At 35.6% G+C, this 25090-nt stretch overlaps 1 pseudogene; it reads right to left on the reverse strand.

Annotated features, from left to right (window-relative positions):
* LOC149769954 (coiled-coil domain-containing protein 138-like) overlaps positions 1–18543 on the reverse strand; it is a 72672-nt pseudogene extending 54129 nt beyond the window's left edge.
* Positions 18544–25090: the final 6547 nt, after the last annotated feature.

Raw genomic sequence — 25090 nt, forward strand, 5'->3', positions numbered from 1 at the left:
CTTATTGCTGTTCATGGTAAAAAATCAAAACTGAAGCTCACAAAACCAATCTATATTGGATTGTCCATTCTGTATTTGTCAACGCGGCTTATGTTACAGTTTTATTACAAGAAGGCCAAACCATTTTACCAGGATCATGTCATGATGCTCATCGACACTGACTCATTCCTCATGCGCATCACAACCGATGACATATATGTGGACATGGCCAAAGCATGTCTGAAAAACAAATCTGATATCATTAGGTATCCTAAACTGAGATGAATGTTCAGAAAAACCAATTGAAGAATATGTGGAACTGTACCATAAAAGGTAGCAACAAACTTAATACAAAGCACACTGGAATCTATCTATTGTTACACAAATTTTTCCAGTTACTTGTTTTCTGGGTACCCATCAGAGCTGTTATGTTTAACCAAGTAATTCGGTTTCAGCTTGGACAATCTGGTTGGATTGTCTACCAATGGTGATTCAGTCATAGTATATTGCATGAGTGGTGTTGTCGCCAGGCTGAAGGAGGCTACCAAGGGAATACAGGCAGTGTATTGTATTGCAAATAGGTTAGCTCTTCGTACAGGTGCAGCATCTGACGAGGTTAGATACCTGGTTAACTGCAAAGATATACTGAATAATATGTACAGATATCTTGTTTATTCCCCTCCCCATAATATGTGTACGCTCTAGGCAATTCATTCAGTGTTGGAGACTTCTCAAACTCATTTGCCTCAGATATTCCATATAAGGTGGTTGAGTTTTGAATGTAGTGTGCAGGCAGTTCTTGATAATTTACAACTCTAATTAGTGTCTTCCTATATCACAAGTTTGCAAAGGCTCCTTCACTGTATAAGCCCATTTCTTTAAATTTGTTTTACAGCACATTATATGGCTGACATTTTGAGGCATAGCTGTGTCAAACGTATCATACATCGGATATCAACTTTACAGCGGTTAGCCCTCTTCTCCACTCTTATAATTTTGAGGTTGTACCTGTGAAAACTTCAAATAATTTTCCCAACTTCACATCTGAACCTGTTACGTCTTTATATAATAATGTCCAATCACAAAGTGAAGGTCGGTCTTAATAAAAATCAGTTGGGAAAAATATAAAAATGCAATTAAAAACAATTGTGGAGCCACAAAGAATCTTTCTCCAGCAAATTTAACTGCTAATGTCCCAGTGTGGTTCACCCAAACACAACTCAGTCAAATTAATGCAGTCTAAAGCAAAAACACCTCAGGTGCATTAAAATTAGCCCAATTAAATGTGACACAAATGCAAATGACCAGTGGAATATTTCCATTCTTTGCAGCAATTCTAGCACATTAAGGACTGTTGAAATAGCATCAGGAATGACTTTCAAAAAGTCAGTTAGCTGTTTATACGAATACAATAAAGAAAAGGCATTTGATTACTAGAAACAAGTCGATGTATACCGTCCAGAAGAGGTCTTCGATTACCTGGTACAACATGCGAAGGCCATACAGTTATCCATCTATTTACCAATCTTGATATATCCATGATGTCAAAATCAGTCAAGCATTTCTGTGGTGTCTTTATGCGAAATGAACTTATATAAATGATGTCACACACATGGGGAAATGGCATTGTCAATCAGGATTTGACAACAGGATATGGCACTCACTGGGATGCATATGTGGTGACACCTCGACATTTAGGGGTGAAATGACTCATCGATATATTTATGCATTGATACTTTTGCTGAAATGATACATAGATCAATACTAGAGAAAAAGAACTGATGCAAAACAATATTAACTTATGCAAGTTATTTTTTTTTCAGCAGTCATGAATAATTATTATTAGTTGCCTTGTTATTTTGTACAATTATAATCCATTTGAAAATGCATTTGCAGTCACAGGCACTCATGTTTATTAGTAAAAACAAGAACGATTATTTGAGAATCCTCACTCTCCATCTACAATTTAACACAAAGTGACATAGTTCGTAAAAGAAAATTGTAGAATAGGACAAGGCTTGGTCAACAGTTTTCCTTCTTCACTAACAAATACAAGTGTATTTTGCTGCAACAGTCTTTAGCATCACCAGGAAATAAAATGTTTGTTGGTATTCAACTTTATTCCCATTCCCCAATTTGTTCTAGATGAGATTTTCTTTGCACGAGGTAACTGCATTATTTAGTCTGTTTTGAAGATAACATTGAAACGCCTTCAAAGTGTACCTGAGACGCAGAACTGGTAATAATATGTTTTCATACCATTCATTTTCTACAAAAAAAATATTGAGTTAAATGGAGCTACCATTGAATGGCCTAAAACGCTAGACAAAACTCACTGCAGCCAACAGATAGTCTGTTTGAAAGTATTGTTTTTATCTTCACATCAATGAGAATTTCACCTAAATATATGACAACTATATGTCTATCTGTAGTCTGCATATAAATATAGCTATATGTCTATATGTATTCTGCATATAAATATATGATAACTACATGTCTATATGTAGTCTGCATATAAATATATATCTATGTGTCTATCTGTAGTCTGCATATAAATATATGATTCCTATGTGTCTATCTGTAGTATGCATATAAATATATGATAACTATGAGTCTATCTGTATTCTGCATATAAATATATGATAACTGTGTCTCTCTGTAGTCTGCATATAAATATATGATAACTATATGTCTATCTGTAGTCTGTTTATAAATATATGATAACTGTAGTCTGCATGCTGGAAATAGGAATAGAATGACAACATACATGAAAGGGCACTACCTACCTTCTAAAGATGGAAAGACCATCAAGTTCATATGGGTATTGATATGTATCGTATCACAGGCTGCGTATTGTGAATCGTATTGATACATGGCATAAGTGTATCATTTAAACCCCTACTGACACTGTTTGTATTTTGGCTCGTATCGACATGCAGCAGCCACTGAAGTCATTAATTAGGCACTAGTGTCCAAGGCGGATGACAACCATTTTATTTAACTATATAATTACAAAGTCAATTGGATGGCCCTAGATGTGATCATCTAGCTGTTTAAGTATTGCATGCACTGGTGGGAAGCAAAGTTTCATCACCACCAACACTGCAGGCACTTATAAATTTCATATTTGAGCATGTTTAATATTAAACAAACTGTATATTAATATTTACAGATAGTACTCAAACCTGCCATAACGTTCTCAGTAAGGCAATCTTTTTTCCCCCGTAATTTGTGCAATTGTACTATACAAGTGAATTATTAATATCTGAGCTATGATGGACCCTCATTGTTACACACATAAAAAATAATCGAAGCGGAGCAATAGCTGCAATATGAATTCACCAGGAGAACTGTGCTAATCATGAAATACAAACATATGCTTGGTTGTAGAATGCGGTTTGTGGGCTTGCCATGGCAACAACTGTTGGTCTTGGTGTGACAGGGCTCACTGCAACAACAGCCATCGTAGGTGCACCAATCGGAATTGCTGTTGCAGCTATATGAATAGCAACCAGTGTCTCTGGTTGCGTTAGTAAATTACTTTTTATATGATTACATTAACGAACACGTCTATTCAGAACTGCTTGCAGTGGCACAATGTAGTTTCAATACGATTAGTAAACTGCATTTGGTACTATCCAGGATAAAATAATTAGCAAGGCTGAATTCAAGATTATGGTTGTTGAAACTGAAAATCATTGACAATTCCAAGCATAAACAAGGAACTGTGTAGCATATTTACAGACAATTAAAGTCAAGTAAAACAATATTCACTATATTGGATTACCAATCCTTGGGTTGTGCATAGTACATGACATGCTTTCTACAATGAGGAAATGTCATGGGGAATATGCTGTGACCAATATTGGGAATAAATGTATAAAACAGACATAATGATACTTCTATTCCTTTATAAAGTAAGAAAACATTTTTCATCAATACAAACTATGTGTAAACTACATGTGTACAACAGATCAGTGACAAAGGCTGATAACCTTTGTTGAACTCTTAAAGACAATAATCAATAACAAGTATATTTACTAAATGACCTAGTCTTTTTCACTCATTTAGCAACAAAACCTCTCCAAAACAAACAAAGAATATAATTTCAGTGCAAATTATTTTATACCACCAATTTATGTATCTCTTAAGGTAATATTTAAAGATACATCGTGCCCAGTGAATGTACTGAAAGATAACATTAACTGATTTATGAAAACTACTTTTCCTTGACACATTAAATAATAACTATTGATCTATGTAGTTTAAGAAATTCTTGCTTGACAGAGTACACTATCAGAACCTCATAATTTGTGATTAGGTCAGACCCTCATATTCTCTAGCATTTTTCAGAGTACACTATATTTGTGATCAGATCAGACAATCATATTTTCAAGCATTTGCGCATATAAATGAAGCTGAAACATAAACTCCAAAATCAAACAGAACCCTTGAAATGGATCAACGTGTCCTAGAATTTTAGCAGACTGCAAGAAATTTCAGTAATTCTAAGTGTATTCAAAATTAATGTAAGAGAATGTTGAAATGTATAGACAGTGAGCTTGTGCTTGAGTTTGTTGCTAAAATAAGGTTCAAACACACAAGCTAAGTTCTTCTACACATAATTGTAAAGCTGACTAATGTTAAACTCATGATGAAACTGACTTCAAAAGTAAAATATCCATCCACAGAACTCTCCATGTTTCAACTATCTGTAATCTGTAACTGTTCTTTCAATAAAATAGCAAAAAGAAGATCTTATTGTGTGACAAACCTCTTCCAATATTTGTGTCTGCCTTTTTACTTCAAGTTCAGCAATAGTTTTAATATTTTCCTGGGAGATGGAAATAATTCGCTCTCTCTCCTTCAGACCCCGTTCTCTGCTATGCAATAGTTTGTTCTCCTTCTGGAAAAGAATTAGTAGTCTGTGAAATTATGTAATATTTATTTACTTGTGACCATCATTTTGTTGCAATCCAGATACTGCAAGCTGTAAAAATGTAATTTCTCCACCAATCATGAACACACTAAAAACACCACCTGTCAAGGAAAATGTTGCGTCCCTCAGCGAGAATATTAAATCAATATAAAAGAAGAAAATAGCAATATTTTTATACATATTCAGGTAAATATCCATTGTGTTTGAGAGCAATTTAAGATCTTTTCTTGCCATCCATTTACAGGCTCTGACTATCCTGTAAAGGGACATACGTTTGGAAGGCTCAAACTAGTCTGATCACTTCTTTGTAATTAAATGATTAAAAATCAAGCGATTTGGCTCAAAAAAATAATTAATAATTAGTAACCAGTTAAATTATACTGCCTCAGACCTAACTGAGACGGATATGTCCAGTTTCCAGTCTAAATTTGCAACACATCTATGCACATACCAAATTGATAAGTTACAGTATACCAGAAGAAACTCTTTGAAAACTGAACCTCATTAGCAATATATTAAATTTTGAATTTGGAAGATTTATATTAAAGTTTATTATTTAGTATTTACTGAAGCATGTTTGTCAAGTCTTATTAAATAATAAATGTTTATACTAAAAAGGTTTCATATGTACGAGAAACTATTTTCTATCCAACCACTGATTTACATAACTTCTGTTTTACATGATCGAATGATCTCTTATTTAAAACATTAACTAGCTTAACTTGCATACTCTACTGGAAACAATAATACATAATGCACCTTGCAAGGTGGCCGATTAGCTAGAGGTAATTTCACAGAATAGTTAAATCTTGAAACTGACCTTTACTGTTTGAGTGCACTGCTGAGCAAATTTTATTTTCCACTTGTCAAGGACAAGAGACTTAGTAAAATTGACATATTCTGCACATTCGGACACTTCTCTGAAAATCACAGTTACTTGTCCTGATATAGAGCCATCAGAATGTACTTCCTGAATTAACTGTACATGAACAACAATGCAATATAAATGAAATCAATTTATAATATTCATATGCAAGCATTAGCAACAAATTAAAGCCGATTTTAACCTATAGCATTCTCTTCAACAATGTGCATATCAAATATATATGCATGCAATATTTAGTAAAATATTGCATCTTAAAGAGCTTCATCATGAAGCAAAATGCAGTGATTCTATAACAATTTACATTATTATATGCCCATTTATTTCTCCGTTAACTTGACATTATCAAAATCGTTCAATATTTTACGATATTACACACCTTCATATTGCACCCACGCGCTGGACACGTGTGCCCAATAGTGTATTGGGAACTTCTTTGTAAACAAATCATGTACATTCGAATAGTAGACATACTACGTTTAGGTTGATTAAATTTGTTCCTGAATGAACAAAAGCAGATGTTTCGTGGACTGCAACATACCAACTGTTCTTGCTACATTCCACGTTAACTTTTTGATACATTGTTTCAGATTTTGCGATAGACACCCGATTTCATAAAATTTCTTGGTACCTACAAATAACATGCAAGCTACAAAGGCATAAACTGTCTCCTTTAGCTTGTAATAAGAATGGCAAAAAATATACTTACAGTTTTACATCCAGACTTTTCTCAAAATGCACTTTCCTAGTTCTGCAAATCCGAATTACATGAGCCATGTCATGAGTTCTCAAGCTTGATAATTGATAATCATGTCGATTACACATTTCGAAATTGTACTGTAATTTCGAATATATTCCAAGTGCAATTACATCTTCCTTACTGTACTCAAAATGAAATAAACATTAAATTCAATAGCGACTTTTTGCTAATTGCAATTGAAACACTTCATATTTTTCCCACATAATGATTTCAAATAGTCAATGACAGAACAAACACACTTGCATATGTAAACACGCTTCTCCCGCGCCGCTTCAAGCCGATGTATTTCATGTACAATTTGCACAGATGAATCCAGTCCAAAATCACAAACTTTCGTCGAATCGAAACAAAATACCAAAATCTATTCATTCCAGATGAAATGGAAAATTTGTTGCAATGCGCATTCATTCAAAATATGACTGCAAAATTCAATTTTAACTAGACACGCCATTTTTTTTCGAAGGTTATGTCGAGCGCGCGACTAAGTTCAAATTTATCTGGGCGGAGTTATGTGCGCATTAATAACGATGTTGATGTGTAATGATAAATATGCGCTTGTGTATTTAGTTTGGAATGCGGCGTACATTCATTTACGTTGTTTCTTGTAGAGTATTTTGTTTATATAATTAAACCTTAGGTAGAATACAAAAATGAGCATATAATAAAAATGTTACTGCATTTGTATGGGAAAATATGAACTCGTTTTGTCGGAAGGATATACTTCACTCCCAAGGTCGTGCTGTATTCCATCCCAAATCTCGTTCATATTTTCCCATACAAATGCAGTAACCTATAAAGACTTTACGTATTAAGGAATCCTTATTGTCAACTAATTATATCAGAAGGATGATTAATTTCACCACACAAATATAATGATACAATTCAGAAGCACCTTTAAATTAATGTTGTGGGTATGGTTATAGATTCCATTAAAAGTGGAAATATTTTATATCATTACTACTTAATATAAATCATCATCTTGTAGTTGTTGACTCAGGAAAAGCAATTAAAAAGTGATTTCACAGTATTAAATACTCCATATAGTCTATGGCATTATTATGACACATCAATGTTGGGTACCGCACAGTTTAAGAGTCCCTCACTTATAATGCATGTCCCACGTATTGCTCCAATCAACACATTCATGAACATGGTCCACTCTCCATGACAAAAGAGTGAACAACAAACTGAATTGATCTTATAACTGTCGCATTGTTCTATTATGTGTGATGTCAATACTAGTGCGTGTGATTTGTGTGAGTGTGTTTGATTTAGCTTTAACGATTTTTCAGTCATGTCAATATGAAATCAGAAGTGTGGTAGTTTATAGTGATGTCCATCAATGGAGCATCGTAACGGAGATATGTATCATCATGTCACACTCAGTGATATTATCCTGACACCAGGCTAACAAGTCCTAATACTATTATCTTAATGCTGAGTGCGAAGCAAGGCAGCAGCTTATACCAGCTTTATAAGTCTTTGGCATGACTTGGCCGGCATTTGAACCTGTGACTACCCGCATCAAAGGTGGATGTTATAACCACTAAGGCCACCAGAACTGTTGCCAGATCTCCAGAAGTAAATCTTTGGGTAACTTTATGAAAACTTTCAAATTTATGTCTGTACACAGCTTAACTTACTGTGTGATTCAAGTACTGAAAACTTTAAAATATGAGATCCTAGTTTACTATACTTTTCTAAGTGAAACAAAATGTTTATAGTATGAAAGTAGACAATAGACAAACCGTCAGCCTTTCACTTATTAGCTGTAGTTCTTTGTAAACTTCCTTCAAATTGTCTCCACTTAGGTCAAGTTCTTCTAAAAAGAGGACAATAAGAATCATACAGTCATTTTGAATGAGTTGAGGCATCTTCAATAGTGAAAGGTCATTGATACACTTTGTTTCATTGAATGATGTTGATCCCCCACTCCTGTCATTTGAAAATGCAGTTGAGGTAAAATTTATTTTGAAGAAATTTCTCTAGTTTTCTGAATCATTTCAGAAACATTACAGTTTCTACAGCATGAATAATAACAACAACAAAAGTACTACTGACTGAAAACGTCTGATATTTTACCAAATTAAAAGAGCTGATAGTTTTTAAACCTAATCAAACTAGGTTCGTTCTTATTTGAAGTAACATTTAGAATCTGTCAAACAAACATATAAGGTTCAGTATTTTTGATCCTGTACAATTAATGCAAAAAATATAGCTGTTATGAAATATTAAAGTAAACAGTGTGATTGTCATGCTCATTAGAATTCCAAACTCGCACTCCATGCTAATATATTGGGATCATACTGTAATGGCCTTAAAAGAGAAGAATATGCACCAAGGGCTAAACTTCATTGCATCAATACAACTGGTAAACTTAATTTCCAAAGTTACAGTTCATGATATGTGGTGTTTTGGACATGCTAGTTGCCCCAGTGCCAATAATATTTATCAAATATGCATTTAAAACAAAGTCAACTTTGCCTTTCATCAATCTGGTATTTGTACCTGCCCCTTTTCAGTCCAATGAGTGCTTTGTATTCAAAATACAATTATATCAACCTGTGTGCCTTCTTCTGTTCTATGGAAAACCATTTAAACATGTATTTTGTTTTCGGGGGGGGGGGATATTTATTGTAATTACATAATACTTACATGTCACTATTATTTAGCTTTACCTTTTCCACAATGGAAAACCATTGTTGATGCTAAGTGCACCAGCCCCCTGTTCCAGAAATCCTTGGAACATATCCATCAACCCAGCCTGACTCTTTCGTCAGCCCATGCACAAGATATTGTCTTCCGTCTTTTCTAGGACCATGACTATTTAAAGTCATTACTGCAGGGAGGAGAGCATGTAATAAGGACAGAAAATTATTACTTAATTAAAATTAGTTTAAACCATCACTACATATCAGTAATACTACGCCTGACACTTCTGTTTAACTGAATTTGCCAGTAAGGTGAGATGATGATGACTTTCAAAGGAGAAACAATGTAATATTACTCACCTTATGCCTGAGTTATTCAACTGCTGTTAGACAGACAAGGATGGGTCATTATTTGTGCCACATAGTGAATCAAGACGAACATACACTGGCTCTGGTTTATAAGCACTGAAGGTAAAAGAAGAAGGAAGTATGCAACTGACATATATCTCATAAATGAAAGGTTTCACTCAGTGAGTGACTGACAAGTGAGTGAAATCCATCTAGATATATGGATGCAAAAATATCAGCATAGCCCTTATGAGAAGGTAAGACTATTTTCTGTAATTCCTTGTCACTTTTAAAGAAACAACATAGAATCTAAGTGCCCTATCTGGGCAGAGGACTCTATTCTGATTATTAACATCACAGATGCAATGGAGACAATGAATATCTGTTTGGGATGGCACCATTGAGGGAAATTGTTTTTTATATAAAGAAAACCTACATGACATAAAAGGGATATGGAGTCATAATTCCAAGTGAACTGTAGAGATCCCCCAAGAAAAGTACATGTAGTTTGCTTCTTCTACACAATGAAGCTAGAGCTAGATGAAAAATAGTTTTAAGTGTAAGATGTTCAAATGATGCCTCACTTAAATGTCAATAATGTGGTTTTGTCAGGGTCTATAAAACAAGAGAGACTCCGTGATGGCAGGTTGATATCCATAGACAATTTTAGTGTGCTTGAAAGGGCTGCCCTATAACCTCTGATTGTGGTAACTCAACATTTGTCTTCAAAAAAGAAGTGATGAAAATATGCTTTTGCAGAGAGAATAGCAGTTAGGATTAACACATTTCTAGTACACAAATCACAAAAGGTCCTCCACTGGGCATCACAGATCTTTAATGCAGATTGCCTCCTGGCTTTAACTTGGTGATCTTGTTCAAAAGCTTTGCTTGGCAGATAGATCATCTCTGTAAAAGCATGAAAGTGGAAAATATGAGGATTGTTGTGAAGAACAGACCCCTACAGCTGTAATAATAGATTCATTTACTAAGGTAATGCCCTGTGTTGGTCTATCAACAAGTTGACAATAGGTTACAAAGATGCTATGAGAAAAATCTGAGTTGTGGATGTCCTGACCTTCTAAGGTACCTGTGAAATCAATCTGAAGGGTGGGAAAGCATACGCAATCAGCCAGTTCAACCTCAGGCTGATGCTGTAAACTGCACAGGCGCTTGGTTCTAAGATTAGGAAGACATACAGTGGTAGATTTTTGTTCAGTCTCGTGACAAACAAGTCCGACAGGCCCTAGAACTGTTGCACACAAAGAAGAAAGGACTTTGTAATTGCTTCATACAGAGACCACTCATTTAGAACTACTATGCCATTCCTACTACCAGCAACCAGTTATCAAAGTACTAGATAAGAGGAATACCCAAATACCTCAAGCACACAGCCACTACTCACATCACTCTGGTCAAGACAAAAGGCACTAATGCAGACTGAATAGCAGGGTTCAAAACTGAAAACTTCCTGTTGGATCAAAATACGGAATAGTGCAGAAGAAAGATTGGGATGTGGAAATTGGGAATAAGCATATTGAAGATCAATGGAAACTACACAGTCTCCATGCATATAGCACACTGGACTCATGATTTAGTCTCCATTCTGATGGTTACATCTTGCAGATATTTATTTCAGTGGGAAAAAATCTATAACCAACCTCACCTCCCTGCCCTTTGTTGATATTATAAACATCCAGGAGTAGAATGCTGGCTAGGATGTTTTAAACTCTCTTTACTATGCCCTTCCAAAGAGGGGTGTGTATTTCTTACTTTGATTTGCATACCTTTGACTGATGGAAGAAAATGGAGTTCTGTAAACTGTAGATTTAAAACTCTCCTTCACTGTAAAGTAAGCACCAATCTCCCATGATACTCAAAATGGTTGTTAAAAAGAGAGCTAATGCAGGAGAGGTGAAGCATCCTAGGAATCACCCACCCACCCCCGGGAAAGGAGACTCTTGCAGAGTAGGCTCATAAGACGGTTTACTACTTTACTTTTGTGGATCCATAACCCTTTTCCTGAAAACTGATTCGCTCCATGGTTCATTCTGTTTGTTTTTTCTTCCTGGAAAGCTGTGATGGGCCAGCACACAAAGCAATAAACTTACGTTGCTGGTCCAATAAATCTGAGATGCAATGGCTAGAATAACACCACCTAATAAAGTCTCACTGGTTCAGCCCATATACGGCTTTTGCTATGCTCTACCAAAAGCCTTTGAAGTGTCCAATATTACACCTCAACAGAGGTGGAAGAGTTCAACCATCAATGCAGTGGTCATTTACAATGTGTACTTTGATGTCTTTTCTACAGACGCTAACATTCATAAACCATGAAGATCTGGCTTGGGAGGTGATGTACTGCTTTCTCACCTTTGCAGGCAGAAAAAGTCATTTGTGCATGTCATGACTTGTCTTTGTGAAGTAGTGCTAATGAGTACAACATGATCTTGTATAGTGATTGCTCTTGACTTATCTATAGATGAGAGAGAGCATATGATATTTCATGTAAACTCTTTCAGCAAGGAGCTGGTATGATAACACGTCTTTTCTATATATCTCAGATTCTTTGTGAATATCATATCAGTTTATTTACTAATCGGACATTTGAGAAATCGGTTATTCATTCGAAACAATACCTAAGTTTTAGTCACAAATGTTTAAGTTCTTTAACAGCTTGTTGGATTCATCAACAACATCGAAGACGTACGAGATCTTAAAAACCTGGTCTTGTACGACGAGATGATGGTTGATAAGCAATCTAATCCAGCAGCGATATTTTCAAATATCCACAAAGTCATCCTGAATAATGCCAAAAAGTACTTGTGTTTAATATGGTACATGCGCTCCAAAAACTATTCCTGCCATATGGTATTCTTGAGATATGGTTTAAATTGTTTTTCAAAACTGCTTTTCAAATACTGAATCTCGACTCAAGGATGTGTTGACATATCGATATGAACACAAGTGCTATACCGGTTTGGCATTGCTAAAATAAACGTTTGATTATTCACAGTTCCTTAACAAATAAATGTACATTAAAGATGTACTTCGTAAATATAATGGACAAAATACAATGACCATCACTGTAGCATCATGCAAGGCTACGAAGGGATTTACCAAAGAATAATTACAATCTCGTCAGTCAACAAGGGTTGTACTCACCGCGGGAATATAACAAACCTTTGCAACGTTGATAAGCCGTATAAGGAAATTGCCGCGGTAACGCAAAAACGTCTTCTGATTGACATTGAAGTAAACGGAGCCGCCACAGCAGACATGCCACAACAAATCGGAAAAACCTTAGTAGCATCAAAATCCACCGAGCAGTCTGCACATGCGTTGAATGATAAAGTCAGCGATATTAAGCTGACATATATGACGGAAGGAACCAACAATCAGAATTGAAAACACACCTACAAATTGTTAACGAGTATGCCGGCGGGAATCAAATTCTTGCGAATCTACCCAAGTTTGCCATTGCCGATCTGACTGCAGAAGTCGACATTTATTACTTTGACGAATGCTTAAGAAAAATACCGAGTGAATAAAGTGGGTTTATCGAGAGATTTACAGTAGAGACACAAGTGATACGTAAGGATTTCAAGAAAACAAACACGACGACTGAGTTACATTTAACGAAATGGTGCGGGGAGATCAAGTCGCTGCAATGGTCTATATAGACCCTATTACTCCAGATATCCTACATGGATGTTACAAGTCTGCACCCAATTTATGAATTGTCAATGAAACATCTGGATTTATTCAGACAATCCGTCATTGATTTTTAGTTTCTGAACTTACTTGGAAGCATTGAGAGGTGGTGTTGTCGCGTATAGAAGTATCACTGTGAAATTGACTAAATAATCTATTTGAATCGATATGTTTATAGGAAAATTGGCAAGTATATTTTACATGAATTTGTTACAAGGAATATACTTTGCTCTAGTCTGGATTTTCTTTTAAACTATAACGCATATAATTAAGAAACGAAATATAAAATACCGTTGGCTCACCAACATAATCATCATATGCGGCGAGAAGGCACTCCTTTAAACTTATTCGGAGCTGCAAAAACTCGCTTCTGCTAGTCATTACAAATGTGTTTCGTGAAGAAATTCCAACCTTGTATTATTCATACCACTGTTACCAGCTGATAAGTTGAATAGCATGATTTTGATTGTTCTACTATTATATAGCTTAAAGTTTCTTTGCTTCAAACTCCATCCTTTGCAGCAATTGGGGGCCTTCCTTACAGTCACACTTTTTCATAGTCACAGCGCTCCCATCACTTCGTTTGGGCTATTGCCAGGTTTCATTCATTCGCAACTTTGTTTTGAACCCCAATTTGTGTGAGTACTTAAGTGTACTCAATTATTTTGCTCATATATATTTCATAAAGGCTTCAACCGTACATGTCTTTAGCATCGGCTGATGTGTGTTATCATAGCATTCTCAGGTTAAGACTTGTCGAGTGTCGGTTTTAGGTGTCCCTATATATATCATATCAGCCCCTTGCGGCACCACAAACAGGTGTCCGTCACTCTTCACAACCATACCAACTCACCCAGGTATCTTTTCCTGAGGTATTCCTATGGAAACAATTCAGAGCTAGGCTGGTGTAGAGTTCTGTGACTCATATGTAATATTAATTTGTTCATGTATGTAGTCACATTGCACTTTTCTGTCTCCTTTCATTATGTTCTGTAATCTAAGTAAAGAACTATTACTGTTTAATGGAGTGGAGACACAAAGATGCATGCATGAATGCCAAATGCTAGAGAAAGTTTTATAGTTTGATATATCACATGCAGCATCTGCGTACAATAAGCAATAAAGTAAATCAATGTGTCCTCGTTCACAACGGGATGCAAATTAGATCGTAGAATCCACATTATTACCAATACAAAAACAAAAAATGAAGGTTTGGAAGCCTGTTGAATACACACATCTGGTACCAAATGACATAGCTCTTCTGGCCTCTAAAATAACCCCCAAAACCAACATACCATGAATCTGCATAATCAGAAATATTATCATCACTAAATAGGGAAATCGCATTGCACTGATTGAGGAAGCCACTCACGATTTGTAAATATTTCCTGCATTTACTGAAAATATGTAGGTGATGATTTATCTCCATAAGAGACGTTGATACCGACAATAAATAAGGGACAAATGTCCTGCCTGGAACATTTACACGACAAGCAAAATTCATGTGTCCCATGAGACGTAAGAGTTCACGTTAAGTTACTGAGTTTATTGTGGGAAATTGAGTCAGAATTTGTCTAATGCTGTCTATTTATTCCTCTCAAAATTTTGCTTGCATGAAAATGGTATCGTGAAGCATTCCTAAATACCCCAAACATGCGGCAGGATGATGAGTTTTATAAGAAGCAAGTGGAATTTCCACACAAGCAAAAATCATTGTCATGAAAATCCACCGGTTGTATTCTTATGTTTCAGTTGGGAAGCAACTGAATAAATACTTGAAACATACTGTTAAAGACATTATTCAGAGATGTGATGGTAAGATAGATGAATACTTAAGAAATTTCATCTAATTTCATCTAAGTCTTTACAATACCACTACCTGTTTACACGTGACAAAAGAAACACTTGTATGCTAACTTTGTTTAGTATCACCATTGTATTTTAAGCCCATTACCTAATCGGAAGACAATACAAATAGAAAGTCAATGTATTTGCAAAAGACGAAAACATATCTTAAGATTTAAATTATCCAGTAAAGATAGCATTTATAATGAAAAAGTGTCAACAACCATGACTCTATAAATCACAATCTAAACTCAATGAAAACGAATATGAGGGACAGTCAAAGGTAGCATATTGTTATACTATGAACAAATTGCATAAATCGAATGAATAATGGTGCTTGAACTACTTCTTCAAGCAAGGTCCAAGATAACAATTCCGCGTGGTTTGTAAGTAAACAGAAACATATATAATTATTATAAACATGTATAATAATGCATTATCTAAAATCGGTGCAAGCTTTCTGACAAGCCAACATTGCCAGGTAGTGAATTTGTGCTTGCTAACGAAATTATTTTACCTTAATTAATACATGATGTGCAATCCAACAAAAAAGGGATCATCTGGATCATCTAATGATCGCGGCACCAGGATGTGGGTCAGGCACTAGACTCTCTTCAGAAAAGCGCTTTCGTTAAGCCTTTTTAATTAAGCTGCGGATGTTGCCAAGTTGGTTATTTTAGGATTTCAACGGAAAATATATTCCTTGTTTCAATTAAATAAAGTTCGAAACTAGTACGCAATAGAGGATTAATGGAACATATGCATTACGTGGCGTACAGCTGACATTCCCACTATATTTCCAGTTTCACGTCTCTCTTCGAGTGTCAAAGACGTAAGGCTTAACTGATCTCTCACCTAACACTTTGGCGTCAGACTAGTCTGTTACCTTCTTATGGTTTATGGCGTAGTCTCCTTTTTGTGGTATTTTATCCCAACTTCAAAAAGTTTTCCTTGCTATAATGTTTGAGTGATATGACCGTTTTCAATTTGTTCATATTTGAAGCAGGTGCATACACAATAATCTCTCTGCAGTGTTATATGATATGGCTGTTTCGGTCTGAAAAGCTTTTTGCAACGGTGCATGCTTCATTGATCACTTTTTAGCATGTTTATTCGGCAGATTTTGTTGAAATATTTTGTATGTGCTTTAAACACATTGTTAAGTTTTGTTTCGCTACATACCATTCACGTTCAGCGTCAATTCAAGATGGTTTATAGCACATCAATAAGTATTTTACATATGGCTAAATCATGCAACAGCATTCCTTATGTATCTTGGCAGACATTTCCCCTGATATGCATACTACATTTAATAGACACAATCACACCACGAGGCAAGTTCAGTAAGAATAGATTTATGGAATAGACGTTTTGAATTTATACTGCAATCATCCATCGCGGATACTAATTTTGACCTGTCTTTGTGTCGTTCTTCCCATCTGCCTGACATTCTAGTCTTATAGCACAATATATAGTGAAAACGATGATATAGTCTGTGTGTATTTACTCATATACGTATGTCTTTCAACACTACCGTTGAATTGAGATATAAAAGGGTATTAGTTAATAATAAATAATTAAGCATTATATAACAAAATTAAAGGAAAATTATCTCATAATGAACTCGAAAATTATTAACGAATTTTTTCGGACGTAAACATCCAATTCAAAGAAGATTGTAATTCAGTTTTGTCAGTTTGTATATTTCCTGCTGCAGCAGTAATGTTGTTTTACACTTTGTTTTCTTATGGCACGTTATCTATTGAGTGCGGTATGAGTTGGTGGAGCATAGACACGTAGACCGATTTAACCAAGTATTCTTTACAAGACCACTCGTATCGCATAGGTCCGAATAGTGACACAGAAACATTAGCATATACTTATCTGTATTATTTGTTATAAAATTGACATGTTACTGATCAATCATTAGAACGAAAGAGAACAAAAAGGTGGCGGGCAGAATCCTTTATGCGTTTCAATATTTAAAATACAAAAAAGATATATGTTAGAGCAAGACAATAAGAGTGAGAGAAACCTTCGGGAATTTTATTACTTAAAATTATTAGGTTTAGAACATTATTACATATTAAAGTGAAAACCACGACAAAAGCAAATGCATATAATACAGCATACATATGTTGTCCAGGTAAGGAATTTATAATAACAACTTCGTTCTCAACAGGACTTAGAAATTTGTCACTGCCATTGTGTGCCATTGTAAATAGGAAGAGTATGTATCAGATTATTTACATAGTTTATCTAAGCTAATTGGTGCAAGTTTGCATTTAAGTTTTGTATCTATTACAAATTTTAGTATATCGCTCACGCCACAGATTTTCATGTGATTTACCTTTTCTGACAAATGAGAGAGAGAGAGAGAGAGAGGGAGAGAGAGAGAGAGAGAGAGAGAGAGAGACATAGTAGAAAGCATATGGGATTGAGATCAAAGTTTGCACGCTGTTGACTTCATTTTAAGAACAGGGATTGCAAATTATCATTTCATTATTTTTTTAACAAAATGAATGACACGTGGAACTTAGGATTTATATATACAGTTGAGAAGTGGTCGACATCGTTACTATAAGTAATATGCACAGTCAACAGCTGTCTCAGTTTCATATATGAACAATACTGGTATAGTAATTTTTTATACCAATAGTTTCAACGGACTGATATAATATAATTTTTTGTATGTGTTACACACCACCTCGATAACCTTCACACACACACACACGCACACACACACACACACACACACACATTCACACACATATATATTTATATAGATAGACAGATAGATAGATATATAGATGGATGGACGGATGGATCGATGGATGGATGGACGGACAGAAGGAAGGACTGACAGACAGACAGACATTCTTACAGACACTACCTTCTGATCGTAAACATGTTTACAAACTTGAATCATTCATGGCTGAAACTGAAATAATTTTGTAAGAGGTGGTTACACTTGACTGTATGTTTGATAAATTCGTGTTGAACTGGAAAAATAGTATGAAAAATTGATGACATATTTAATCGCTGATGGAATTTGTGATTGACAGGATCTTTGGGACGATACTGTCACTATTTTACAGCAAGAAATAATACTTGATAAATACAGTAATTATACTTTTAACTGATTATTTATTTGCCTTGTGATGTCGATAAAATATGTTTTTAGTTGAAGTTGTCTAGCCATGTAAACACAAGGGCGTATTCATCTGCGATCAGCGTTGAGTTACCACTAACCTTTGAAACACAATTTTGTAACCCTACATATATTATTTTCTCCCACTGCATTTGCAGTTGCATCACTGCATCGTTGATTTCGCTTATGTTGTTATTGCTGAGGGTCCATTATAAAGATTGATATTTAAAATTATTTACCTGCAGTCGGAGTACTGTCCACCCTGTCTCCATTCATGTCATTATGTATCGAAGTTCAACAAGTAAACATCGTTTGATGCAGGTAGATTTTGATCATCCATGATTGATTTATAAACAGTATTTAACCAAACTACTCCCCTGCTTCGATAATGTCGGTCGGATGGTAAAAATGAATTTCGTCTAACGGTGTAATGCCACAATAAGTGCCATTATGTTCAGGTAAAAAGGTGAAGTACTCCTCGTGTCTTGTTCCATTCCACATCTCCACTCCATACGCAAATACGCATTGAAAGCTTTGCTCAGAATCTGTTTTTATATCATTAGCTATTTGAACGACCGGATGTCTGTTGCTTTTATATCGTTCATTGTCCTGAAACGATCCGTGTCTCCAGCACAGCCACATGATGAGTTAGCGGGATGCCATTAACCCGATCACCAAATTTATTAACCTAGTATGGGCTTGCATCCATACCACAATAGACGGGATTGTATATGTTCTCCATCTGCTTTTTCTAAACCTTTTTCCAGCTCACCCGTTCATTATTCAGTTCAGATCGTAATAATATTTTGCTAATCTGCTGCTGTGGTGTTATTCCAGCTTCAAGCATGGTTAGTTTCCTGGAAGTAGCAGGAGGTTTCATTGGAAGTTCATGTTGATTTCCACAACATTCATCGATGGTGTTACTGTGGTTGATGAAGCCGTTGACTTATCCATGACATCCAATTGGGTCATGAGTATTTGGATACCATTATTGGCAATTTGAGTGTCAGATTGTAACATTGTAATCATTCCAGCCGTTTCAAATATGATTAATTTGTGCCAATATCGTCACGATTTGCTGCAAAAAAATTAGGCTTTCCATATAGTTCATCGATCGTTTTAGAGGAGTACTCGACATTTTTACGTAAACGGTTAAATACCTTTGCATGTTAATCGTGTTCATATTTATGTATAGCAGTTTGTATGTTGAAGTGTTTATTTGTCGACGTGTCCTGGTCTGTTTATGGGGCACGCACAACAACAACTTTGTTTTCGTCATGCTGAGTTCTCAACGCATTATCTCTAGCGGGAGAAACATGACTTCGTATTTCAGTAGCGATAAGTACGTGGGATATCTAATAATCTATAATTTTACTTAACATGTTAATTGAATTCGCCAAATCGACCCTTTATGTCACTTTAGCGTTGCTTGTTTTGATCTGGCCGAACTATATTTGAAAAATTACAAATTCGACCATGTTCATCCCGGCATTTTCCACCAAAGTTATTAAATCCTCTGTTTGTCAAATTTTGATGTGTTCAAGAATGCTTGTTTCTTCCCCACTTTTCTTTTCTAAATTATCCATACAAGCTCTTGTCACATTGTTATTTCAATTAAAGCAGTTGTCAATTCCCCAGGCTGGTGGTATCGTTTTAAAATGTGCAGTGGCATATATATGTGCAATGTGGTCAAGATTGTGACAGCCATTAGCGCCATTATAGCTTCCGCCAAAATATAGGAGGATCCCTAGCATTTTTTTTAGGCAGAGTCGATACCGAGAGCTTCCACTTGTAATGATATACTTTGTAAATTCTGATGGTGGCGGCAGCTTATATGAATCAAAATATATGACGTTGATTGGATAAATGCAATACGGGACTTAATGAGTACCAGAACCTTAATGCAAATCTAGATTAATTATTCCTGCTTCATTGGGATATCGGCGCATCTGGTAACCTATCCTGAATAACAACATCCTCGTAACCTATTCTGAAATACAACATCCTCTCTAATATTTAGTTCATTTTGTTCGGATGTTTTTCAAATAAATCAAATTTTGACAGCGGCCCGCTCACAGGGAGTGACCTCATCGGAGCAGTCATAAAAATTCGGCCGTACGCTTGCTTCCCTTTCTGGCTATTGTTAGACTCCGGCCCCTTATTATGTTCCTGGTCAAATTGCCTCTGCTGTTTTCCTTGCTATTTTAGCATAGTTATATCCTGCAGTGATTTTTCAAACAGTGGTGCGGCTGCAATGGTGGGAGCTTTTATAGTGACCAGCAGCGTTGGTGTTACTGTGAAAAAGGGGAATATTCCACATGATTTGGACAAGTGTGTGATTTTAGCAATTGATAGCGTTATTCCATTTCACAACAAGCTTTAAATGAAAGTCGACACGGCATCACTTAGTGAATATTTCAATCGTCTATCTTAACGTTGTTTGTGAAATGTTATTGCGATTTTTAAGAATCCTGTCCTGTTATCGCTTAGATACGGCGTTGAAATTCAGCTTTGAAAGCGTCGATCTCGAAAGCGCTGGCAGACATTGCTACGGCGAGTCATTCATGATTTGTTGAATCCCGTTGAGATTTCCATGAAAAAGCAAGTGTGTAACTGTAAGCCCACCAAACAGTGGCGATCTAATTTTGGACAAAGCGCAGCTAACCCAGCTCCCCTTCTTCCTTTTCTTTCCATTCTTATTGTGATCACTTGTGTCTCTGCTGTACATCTCTTGATAAACCCATTTGATCCACTAGTGAATTATCTTAGGCTTTATATCTGGTAATAAATGTTAACTTTATGCAGACATACTAGTTCTTGGTAAGCCTGGGTGGATTTTCAAGGATATTTGGCGGGCATACTAGTTAAAATTGTGGGGTTTTGTTGTTAATTCTGATTTGTACATGGGCGATTTTTCACGTGCCATCTTAATATTTCTTCATCATGCACCCATTGATCAGCTCTGCTGTTGAAATGACTGATTTGTTCCAGCATGTCTGCCGTGGGGCCTCAGTGTACATCAGTGTCCCCCAGAAGACGTGTTTGTGTTTGCGTAGTCGATCCTGTTGCCCAGGCAATTTCCTAAGTCTACTTAAAGGACGGAAAAAACCGTTTGTTCAAATCAAACGCTGAGAACATCCCCCGTTGACTGCTTAGATTTAAATTGTTGTTCACGCGTTGTTAAATGTCATTGTAGCGTTGCAAGATGGTCCTGAACTAGTTGTCGTGTTTTGTTCATTATGCTTATCAAATATATATTTGAGATACACTCTTTAGGGCACATTTAATAATCTAATATATATTGATCAACACCAGTCTAGTATGGCATTGGAGGTCCCATCGGTATAGTGTGTCCTCGGCATGTGAAAAGCAACTTTTGAAACCTTTTTTAAAACACATCTACAGAAAACCACATGGCATGAATATTTTTCAGTGCATGAGAGTGTACCCCATTGAACAGAAATAACATATGGGCGTTGTCCATGATGACTTTTTACTTCTTTGTGTATCGTTGTGTCAAATATAACAAGTCTGTGGTTTTGTTTCTACCCTTTGAAAAGATCGCAGCTGGATTAGATTATTGTTCAATTACCAGCTCGTCGTACATGAACAGGTTGTAAATATTGATATAGATCTCGCCTTCGATGGTCTTCGCTTTATCGTTATAGTTAAAACATACCTACACATCTGCGGTAGGCGCAACCATATATAACTTGTCCCATCGAACTTTCACATAACGAGTTAAAAAAACTGAGTCCCACCAAAAACAGACGGCCCTATGATCATCGCATTATAATGCCTCGTTGTGTTTCAACTCGTCATGGAATAGTAAACGTTCTTCGGACAATGTATATTGTTCTTGGTCAATGAATTGACGGCTACGATAGTGAAATAAAATGCATATAGGTTTATATTTTCTGCGATGCAAGCAAACGACAGACAAAGTATGTATGTCTTTGGGCAACAAGTTGCTTTCTGGTACAACACACGGTGGTGATATTATTTCATCGTTGGGGAGTCAGACGATTCCATTGCCGCTGTGATCAAAATCACCAAGGTGAGAAACAATTAACGAGGTATAATTATTGTGGCCTTAGAAGTCGATATTATATACGGCTGCATTATCGTGTTCTTTCGAGACCAAGCGAAAAAACAGTCAACGCCAAAAAGCGCGCATGTTTTCGTCATGATAGGCGCATGAGGTCCGAACACCCAACCAGGCTGATATTTTGTTTCTGCCACACGACGTCACATACATAACTGGGTGCATTATCTTTATTTTTTAAAGTTGTTAAGGACCCTAACAAGAAAAAGAAATATTCAAAGCATGTGTTGGAAGTAGGTTTTTTTCTCGCCTGATGTGATGATTGCCATTGAAATAGATTATAATGTCCTACATCTACTTTACAAAACACCAGATGAAGCAAACGCCCGAGAGGTAGACATTTGAAAAGAAGGTAAAGATAATAAGCAGTAAGAACTAGTAACGACCGTATTATGTTAGATACTAGATTAATATAAACCATTGCTTAAATACGATGGCATAAAGATCTACGCGAAGACAGTAAACTTGTATTAAACTGAATTTATAAAATTCAAATCCCCTGGACAAACCACCACAGGACATCCTCGTGTATTACTTAACCCTATTGTGACTAAAAGTGGGCAGTAACGTGATACAGCGACTATCCAAATCACCAGGTAATGCAATGCCCAGAGAGGTCAAACAATGAACAGGATCTAAAGATTTTCGATGGAGCGATTGTAGCCAAATTCAGGACAATGCATTAAGGCACAGTGTAATCATGATTGATCAATAAATAAAGCCGCAATTTGTATAATTCTGAAATTAAACCCTGCAATTAAGGTTTATAAACCACTTAAACATATTATTAAACGTTTGTATTGTTTTTAATGCATACGTTATCTCAAAAAAGTCGATTAAATACATAATCTGATACATGGAATTAACATGTTATCATACCAACTCCTTCCTTACAGAAGCATCATATGTTTACATGAAAAACTGGTTAAAAAGTGCAAGCCAAAAAAATTCTACAGGAAATCCGTTTCACTCAAAAACAAGCAATAAGTATCAAATTGAATTATACAGAAAATCATCTCGAGAGTCCATTGTCACTCCAAGATATCCTCACATATCGGCATATGTTTAATACGCTGAACAGAAAATGAATAATTCCACCCAGGAAATAATGATGACAAAACAACTGACCGTATTTCTCTCTGTATCAAAAAAATACATTATGTCAAAAGAATTTGAAGACAAAATCAGGAACATGCATAAAGGCACATAACAAATAGGACCGATACATAAATGAATCCACACTGTGGAAAATCTTGAAAGTAATGCTTATATATTACTAGAACATACTGCTATTAAATGTTTGTATCGTTTAGAATGAATAACCTACGTATCAAGGGACAGATGAATACATATACGGATATAGTATCAATAAACGACTCGAGAGATACAGTTGTGACACGTTATTATAACAAATCCTTGCTTTAAGACTGAATATCAAGTAGTCACAGGAATAGTTCTAGCCTTTTGGAACTGTTCTGCAAGAAAATCTTTTTTGTGTGCTTAAAACAGGTATTAAGTCGACGAAAATGAATATTGCCGTGTGATGTTTGGAAATAGAAGAATAAAAAACAATTGTTTAAAGCAATAAGGAAGCTAAATGCTTGACGAAATATCACAATCATGGGTTGAAGGTAGCCTGTGTCCTGCCTGACATTCTTATCAGTATTGCATGTTCTAAATGCCAAGCAAATCAAATACATAAGTGTAAAAAAATTAAACAGGAATTACAGATTGCAAATGCATATAGCTCCGCCTTAGGAACAAAAACTCAAAAACGAGTAAAGATCTCAATATGTGTGTGTGTGTGTGTGTGTGTGTGTGTGTGTGTGTGTGTGTGTGTGTGTGTGTTGGATGATAAGAAACCAGTGCGTAAAAACTAAGTGAAAATATGAACGTGGAGAGGTATAATTTATCATATAACTAATAAAATGGAAGTTAGTAAGAGTCACAAATGCCACCATCGCCACCACGACATATAGAGTAATGACAATACAACCTTGGTAATATTTCAGTTGACAATATTTTATTTGAGTTTGAAAAGTGGAACTTATGTATAAAAGCATATGTAGGTAATGTCAAGAAAATACAGACAAGGCATATCATATTCATGACCTATATGAATGTAATTACGAAAACAGTTTTTATTTTACTGATGCATGTTTGTGATCTTTTTCATTCAGTTCTTCATTCTGAATGTGTGTTAATATACCCTAGGCGACACTACCGAATGACAAAAAATACACAAATTCATATTGGCATCATTACTGGAGAAGAACATATACAAAGTACGTCATTACTTAAACGTATTGCCGTCTAATCGGTAAATGGCAATACGTATTATCACAATAATGGCTCACCTATCAGGTACCATATGAAACTACGAAAAGATACGAGAATACAATAGTTCAATTAAAACGAACAGAATGGGATAGTCCCTTAATTATTAATTTTCTGAATAAAGATTGATTAGAATAATATAACCCAACAGAGCCCCGAAAACGTAGCCATCATAATATATCAGTCTCATATATATCCAGTCACTCGTGGATACTATATCCGTTGAGGAATTAAGTTGAAATTTTTGCGATAAACTTTGCATTCGCAAAGATAAGCTCTTTTAATCAAAATACTGTTAAGTGATTTATCGATATTAATAACGGGATTGAATGAATAACGTTCTAATGAAACATGCTAAGTATATTCTTACATATGATGATC

The sequence above is a fragment of the Sinohyriopsis cumingii genome, unplaced genomic scaffold (assembly GCF_028554795.1).
Source record: "Sinohyriopsis cumingii isolate HCF-2022 unplaced genomic scaffold, ASM2855479v2 utg002947l, whole genome shotgun sequence".
NCBI classification, from domain to species: Eukaryota; Metazoa; Mollusca; class Bivalvia; order Unionida; family Unionidae; genus Sinohyriopsis; species Sinohyriopsis cumingii.